General features: G+C 54.5%; 1 pseudogene; it reads right to left on the reverse strand.

Annotated features, from left to right (window-relative positions):
- Positions 1 to 3,105: 3,105 nt before the first annotated feature.
- LOC145340178 (guanine nucleotide exchange factor MSS4 pseudogene) lies at positions 3,106 to 5,025 on the reverse strand (annotated as a pseudogene).
- Positions 5,026 to 6,555: the final 1,530 nt, after the last annotated feature.

A 6,555-nucleotide genomic window follows, 5' to 3' on the forward strand; every position in this document is an offset into this window, starting at 1 on the left:
TGCATCACCTCACATTTATCCGGATTAAACTCCATTTGCCAAATATCTGCCCAATATATCAGCCAATCAATATCCCGTTGTATTGCCAGACACTGCTAATCACTGCCTGCCAATCCAGCCATCTTGGTGTCATCAGCAAATTTGCTGATTACACCACCTATTCCCTCTGCCAAATCATTTATATACACTACAAAGAGAAGAGGTCCCAGTACTGAGCCCTGCGGCACACCACTAGTGACAGACCTCCAGTTAGAAAAGGGCCCCTCCACTACTACGCTCTGACTCCTCTTTGCAAGCTAGTTTTCTACTTGTCGAGATACCTGGCCACATATCCCATGAGGGATTCTCTACCAATCTACCATGAGGGACTTTGTCAAACGCCTTACTGAAATCCATATAGACAATATCAACGGCTCGTCCTTCATCGACTGGTTTTGTTACCCCCCTCAAAAAATTCTACCAGATTCGGAAGGCAAGACTTCCCCTTTACAAACCATGCTGTGTATCCTTAATCAGATCGCAACGCTTTAAGTGCTCATACATCCTATCCTTAAGAATCCTCTCCATCAACTTGCCTACCACTGACGTTAAACTCACCGGCCTATAATTACCCGGGTTATCCCTCCTACCCTTTTTAAACAACGGTACCACTTTCGCTATCCTCCAGACCTCTGGGACCTCACCTGTGTCCAAAGAAGAGACAAAGATTTGCGTCAGAGGCCCAGCAATCTCATCTCTCGCCTCCCTAAGCATCCTAGGAGAAATGCCATCGGGCCCCGGAGATTTATCGGTTTTAATGCTACCTAAAAGCGCTAACACTTCTTCCCTCGTAATCGGTAGATCTGTCAATTGATCTACTGCTCCCTCGATGTCTGTACCAGACATCAAGCCCCTCTCCTTCATGAATACCGACACAAAGTATTCATTCAGGACCTCTAAGCACAATTCCCCTCGTCTGTCCCTGAGGGGACCAATTTTACCCCTAGCCACCCTTTTGCTCCTAAGATGTAAAGGTGTAAAACACCTTTGGATTCTCCTTAATCCTACCTGCCAAAGCCATCTCATGCCCCCTTTTTGCCCTCCGAACTCCCCTTTTGAGATCCTTCCTACTCTCTCTGTATTCCTCCAACGCTCTCTCCGTTCCCAACTGCTTAGATCTGACATACACCTCTCATTTCTTCCTAACCAGGTCTTCTATATCTCTAGTAATCCACAGCGCTCTAATTCTATCTTTCCCATCCTTCCTCCTAGTCGGCATATGCCCTTCCTGTACCCATTGCAGTTTTCCCTTGAAAGACTCCCACATTCCTAACATGGTCTTGCCTTCCAATAGCCTGTCCGAGTCTGTTTCCCTAAGCTCCTGCCTAATCCGGCTGTATCTAGCCTTCCCCCAATTTAGCACCCTCCCCTTCAGACAGCAATCATCTTTTTCCATTCGTATCCTAAAGTGGACAGAGTTGTGGTCACTATTAGCCACATGTTCACCTACTGCAACCTCAACCACCTGATCCGGCTCATTGCCCAGAACTAAATCCAGTGTAGCCCCTTCTCTAGTCGGGTTATCTATATACCGCTGCAAGGAGTCTTCCAATACACATCTTACGAATTCCTCCCCATCTGAACCCCCAGCTCTAGGCACCTTCCAATCCACCTGAGACAGATTAAAATCTCCCACTACATAAGAACATAAGAAATAGGAGCAGGAGTAGGCCATCTAGCCCTTCGAGCCTGCCCCGCCATTCAATAAGATCATGGCTGATCTGTTGTGGCTCAGTTCCACTTTCCCGCCCTCTCCCCATAACCCTTAATCCCCTCTCTTATCAAGAACCCATCAACCCGCTTCTTAAAAATATTTAGCAAGGCAGCCTCCACCACTTCAACGGGCAGAGAATTCCAGAGATTCACCACCCTTTGAGTGAAGAAGTTCCTCCTCAACTCCGTTCTAAACCGCCTCCCCTTTATCTTGAGGCTGTGCCCCCTAGTCCTACTGTCTTTTTTGAGCGGGAAGAGTCTCTCCACCTCTATCCCATCCATCCCATTCATCATCTTATACGTCTCAATGAGATCTCCCCTCATTCTTCTAAACTCTAACGAGTACAAGCCTAGTTTATTCAGCCTCTCCTCATAGCTCAATCCCCTCAACTCCGGTATCAGCCTAGTAAACCTCCTCTGCACTCCCTCCAGGGCCAAAATATCCTTGCGCAGGTGCGGCGCCCAAAACTGCACACAGTACTCCAGCTGCGGCCTCACCAATGCCCTATACAGCTGCAGCAAGACCTCCCTACTTTTATATTCAATCCCCCTCGCTATGAAGGCCAGCATCCCATTCACCTTCCTGACCACCTGCTGCACCTGCAAGCTGGGTTTTTGCGACTCATGCACAAGGACCCCAAGGTCCCTCTGCACCGTCGCCTGCTGCAGTTTTTCGCCCCGTTACAACAACCCTGTTCTTCCTACACTTGTCCAAAATGTCTCTACATATACCCTTTTCCACTGCCCGCCTGCTTAAGTTCATCCGTCTTACCCGTCACACTCCTTGCCTTAAAACAGATGTACTGAAGACTCTCAGGCCCACTCGGATCCTCCTCCTCCTCCTGGGAGATTCTCCTATCAGCTAGATGTAACCTGACCTCCAACTCACTCCCACTCCCAGTGCCTGAGCTATCTGTCTCCTCCCCACCCCCTCCTCCATATTAGTTTAAACCCTGCCAAAACACTCCAGCTAACCTCCCAGCTAAAATATTTGTGCCCTTCCCATTTAAATGTTCCCTATCCCACTTATACAAGTGCCCTTCCTTCGCAAGACTTCCCAATGGTCTACAAAACTAAAACCCTCTATTCTGCACCAATCCCTCAGCCATGCATCATAACATGTTACTGATTTATAAATAGCTTTCTTACATTTAAGAATAAAAGAGTCTTAATTCTCCCAATGGCGTCTCCATTTTTATCTTTAAATTAGGAAACCAACTCCCTAAATCCAGCCAGGGAGGATGCCTGATTGGATGTGTGTGTACAGTGTCAACATGCAGTTATTTCTACTCCACTCTCTCACCCCACTGTAGACTATCTCCCAAAAAATGAAGTCATATAACACATACCAAATTGTGAAAGAAATCCTTTATTTCTTTAACATTTAAGTATACTTGGTTGACTGACGTTTCATTTTGTGCATCATCCGTTTGCCAGCATAGTTTTCACCTGTAATTCTCAGCCAGGAAACTATGGGTCAGGTACCCTAATTTGTCATTAAGAGAATGCTAGAATCCATTATTAAAGGGGCGGAAGCAGGAAAATCACAATACAATCAGACACAAGTCAGTGTGGTTTTCTGAAAGGGAAACCATGTTTGACAATGTTATTAGCTCTCTGAGGACATGACAAGCAGGGTGGATAAAGGGGATCCTGTAGATGTAGAGTATTTGGATTTCCAAATGGCCTTCAAGTTGCTACATTCTTCTTTTCCATGGGATGTGGGCACTACTGGCTGGGCCAGCACTTGTTGCTCATCTGTATTTTTCCTTGAACTGAAATGCTCAGCCATTTCAGAGGGCAGTTAAGATTCAACCACATTTCTGTGGGTCTGGTAAGGACTGACAAATGTCACTTCCCTAAATGACATTAGTGAACCAGGTTTGGGGGAAGAGGGATGACAGCCAGCAAGGTCACCATTACCAAGACTAGCTTTCTATTCCAGGTTTATTAGTTGAATTCAAATTCCACTAATTGTCATGGTGAGATTTCTCATGTCTCCAGAGCATTATTCTGAGTCTGAATTACTAACACAAAAACATTCCCACTGCACCATCATCTCCCCCAACATTGAGTACAGAGAGCTAGGCTATGATGTAGGGGATGTCCTTACATATGAATGAGAATGGGTTGACAGGCAGGTGCAGCAGGTAATTGGATGGTCAAACAGAATGCTCACCTTTGCTTCAAGGGAAATAAGCTCAAACATAGCCAAGTCTTCAGTTCCCACTCCACTGTTGGGATAGCATGGCGACAGTGGTTAGCACTGCTGCCTCTAAGCAACAGGGATCTGGGTTCCATTCTCAGCTTGGGTCACTGTCTGTGTGAAGTTTGGACATTCTTCCTGTGTCTGCATGGGTTTCCTCCAGGTACTGCGTGTTCCTCTGACACTCCAAAGATGTGCGGGTTAGGTTGATTAACCATGTTAAAATTGCCTCTTACAGTCAGGGGGACTAGCTAGGGTAAATGCATGGGGTTATAGGGATAGGGCCAGGGCCAGAGTGGGATTGTGGTTGGTGCAGACTTGATGGGCCAAATTGTCTCCTTCTGCACTGTAGGATTCTAGTAGTATAGCCTTCTCCTTTCCCGTGGGAAAACAATAGCATACCTTCCCTCTGGGAATAACAATGGCATAGCCTCCCCCTCTGGCCCTCCCAATTACGCCTCATTCACAAGTGAGACAGCAGTGACGCGGCTGTCATTACACTCCCACTGAAGCCAGGATCTGATCGAGTCTGGTCATCGTCCTGGGACAGAGCAATCAGAATTTCCTTAAATAAAAAAACAATCCAGGTTGAATGGTCAGCTTGTTAGAACAGTGCTGCACATGATCCAAGAATACTGGACTGATGAGCTGCTCTTGCAATCTATGGTTTAACCCACATTAATGCTGTTTTCTGTTGGTGACAACATGAGGTGGCCTGTGTCTGGTCCCCAGTAACAGGATGCAGGGAGTATGTGAACAGAGTGTAAGAGACGGAGCCACACTGTCAGTCAATGGTCCTGGGAGCTCTTGGCTCTGCACTATTCATGCTGCACTCGATCCAAAGCCACATAAAAACTCTTCTTGTCATCCAGACAGTGCCAGCCAATGGGCCCAATCTCACAATCAGCACAAACCAGGTACTTGATATTGTTCACATTCTTGGTGAAGCCAACATTCTCAAAGATGTACATGTCATCAACAAACCAGTGTTCTTCAGCATGTCCCCCTTTTACTGAGCTTTGCTCAGTTCCCAGCACCTCTCTCTGCCTCATAGATGGAAGAAAGAGCTGCAAAACAAACACCATTCATCAGCAACACAGAGCACCCCTCCACCCCATCCCTCCTCCCCCTCACCCCCACCCACCCACCCCCCCCCCACCCTCCACCTCCCCCCTCTCCACACCCTCTCCCTCCCACCCACCCCCCCCCACCCTCCACCTCCCCCCCCTCTCCACACCCTCTCCCCCCCACCCCCCCCACCCACACCCCCTCCCCCCCACCCCCCCTCCCTCCCCCCCCACCCCCTCGCCCCCCCCACCCACACCCCCGCCCCCTCGCCCCCCCCACCCACACCCCGCCCCCTCCCTCCCCCCCCACCCCCTCGCCCCCCCCACCCCCACCCTCGCTCCCTCCCTCGCCCCCTCCCCCCCCTACCCCCACCCTCGCTCCCTCCCTCGCCCCCTCCCCCCCTTTCTCCCCCCCCCACACCCCCGCCCCCTCCCTCCCTCCCTCGCCCCCTCCCCCCCTTTCTCCCCCCCCCACACCCCCGCCCCCTCCCTCCCTCCCTCGCCCCCTCCCCCCCTACCCCCACCCTCGCTCCCTCCCTCGCCCCCTCCCCCCCTTTCTCCCCCCCCCACACCCCCGCCCCCTCCCTCCCCCCCACCCCCTCGCCCCCCCCTCCCCCCCCCCCACCCTCGCCCCCTCCCCCCCTTTCTCCCTCCCCCCCCCCCCTCGCCCCCCCCTCCCCCCCCCCCACCCTCGCCCCCTCGCCCCCCTTTCTCCCCCCCCCCCACCCTCGCCCCCTCCCCCCCTTTCTCCCTCCCCCCCCCCCCTCGCCCCCCCCTCCCCCCCCCCCACCCTCGCCCCCTCGCCCCCCCCTCCCCCCCCCCACCCTCCCCCCCTTTCTCCCCCCCCCCCACCCTCGCCCCCTCGCCCCCCTTTCTCCCCCCCCCCCACCCTCGCCCCCTCCCCCCCTTTCTCCCTCCCCCCCCCCCCTCCCCCCCTTTCCCTCCCCCCCCCCCTCGCCCCCTTTCTCCCCCCCCCCCACCCTCGCCCCCTCGCCCCCTTTCTCCCCCCCCCCACCCTCGCCCCCTCGCCCCCCTTTCTCCCCCCCCCCCACCCTCGCCCCCTCCCCCCCTTTCTCCCTCCCCCCCCCCCCCCCCCTTTCTCCCTCCCCCCCCCCCCCCTCGCCCCCTTTCTCCCCCCCCCCCACCCTCGCCCCCTCCCCCCCTTTCTCCCCCCCCCCCCCACCCTCGCCCCCTCCCCCCCTTTCTCCCCCCCCCCACCCTCGCCCCCTCCCCCCCTTTCTCCCCCCCCCCACCCTCGCCCCCTCCCCCCCTTTCTCCCCCCCCCCCACCCTCGCCCCCTCCCCCCCTTTCTCCCCCCCCCCACCCTCGCCCCCTCCCCCCCTTTCTCCCCCCCCCCCACCCTCGCCCCCTCCCCCCTTTCTCCCCCCCCCCCACCCTCGCCCCCTCCCCCCCTTTCTCCCCCCCCCCCACCCTCGCCCCCTCCCCCCCTTTCTCCCCCCCCCCACCCTCGCCCCCTCCCCCCCTTTCTCCCCCCCCCCCCACCCTCGCCCCCTCCCCCCCTTTCTCCCC

The sequence above is a fragment of the Carcharhinus amblyrhynchos genome, unplaced genomic scaffold (assembly GCF_965287045.1).
Source record: "Carcharhinus amblyrhynchos unplaced genomic scaffold, sCarAmb.v2.hapA scaffold_822, whole genome shotgun sequence".
NCBI lineage: Eukaryota > Metazoa > Chordata > Chondrichthyes > Carcharhiniformes > Carcharhinidae > Carcharhinus > Carcharhinus amblyrhynchos.